We start from the raw sequence: 1223 nt of genomic DNA, 5'->3' as shown, positions 1-1223 counted from the left end.
CTTTCTCCCCAGTTCTCCTACCTATCTGACCTCTTCTCTGACTCCTTTGTTGGATCTTCATCTACATTATGCCCCAAAGTTTTGTCCTGGATCCTCTTTTTTTCTCCCTCTCATCAGCTCCTGTAGATTCAGTTACCATCTACATGCTAATGATTCTCAGATCAATTTGTCTAGTGGTCTCCTCTCCCCTGACTTCCAGTCTAGCATCTCCAACTACCTTTTAGACATCTTAAATTTAACATGTCCCCAAATAAACTCATCTCCTTCCCAAACCCTCCCTCCGTCCTAACTTTTCTATTACTTTTGAGAGTACCACTATCTTCCCAGGCACCCAAACTCACAACCCAAGTGTCACCCTTTACTCTTCACCAACCATAGTGGTCAAATCCTATTGCTTCCACTTTCATAACATTTCTTCCATATGTCCCTCTTTTTTCCTCTAATACTTGACACCATCTTCTTCACCTCCAACCTGGACTATTTCAATAGCCTTCTGATTGGCCTCTCTGCCTCAAATCTCTTCTCACTCCAGTCTATTCTCTACTCAGCTGACCTTCCTAAAACATGAACCTAACCATATTACCCCTCTATATTTGAACTCAGGTCCCCCTGAACCCAGGTCCAGTGCTCTATCCACCGCACCACCTAGCTGCCTCCACCTCCCTATTCAATAAACTCCAGTGCATCACTCTTACTTCCTGGATCAAATATAAAATCCTCTGGCTTTCAAAAATCTTTATAACCTAGCCTTCACCTACCTTTCCAGTCTTCTCATACCTTTCTCCCCTCCATGTACCCTGTGATACAGTGCCATCATCTTCTTTCTTGTTCCTTGACAAGACACTACATCTCCCAACTCTCAGAATAGTCACTGGCTGTCAACCATGCCTGCCTTCAACTCTCTTTCTCCTCATCTTTGCCTCCTGGCTTTCCTAGCTTCTTCAGAGTCTCAGCTAAAGTCCCACTTCTCCAGGAAGTCCTTCTTGATAATTCTTAATGTTAGTGTATTCCCTTGTTTATCCAGTTTATCTTGTATTGAACTTGTTTGTACATAGTTGTTTACCTGTTAGAAATTTATTGTTATTTTGTGATTAATAAATTGTCAAATTGGCTAAGACACTTTCCACAACCAAAGAGCACCATTCTCCATTTCAGAAGTAGGTACTTAACCAGACTGATGTATTCCCAACTCTTAACACAGTATCTGACTCTAAATAAAGTTG

Source organism: Dromiciops gliroides, chromosome 4 (assembly GCF_019393635.1).
Source record: "Dromiciops gliroides isolate mDroGli1 chromosome 4, mDroGli1.pri, whole genome shotgun sequence".
Classification (NCBI taxonomy): Eukaryota; Metazoa; Chordata; class Mammalia; order Microbiotheria; family Microbiotheriidae; genus Dromiciops; species Dromiciops gliroides.
This window is presented reverse-complemented; position numbering follows the sequence as displayed.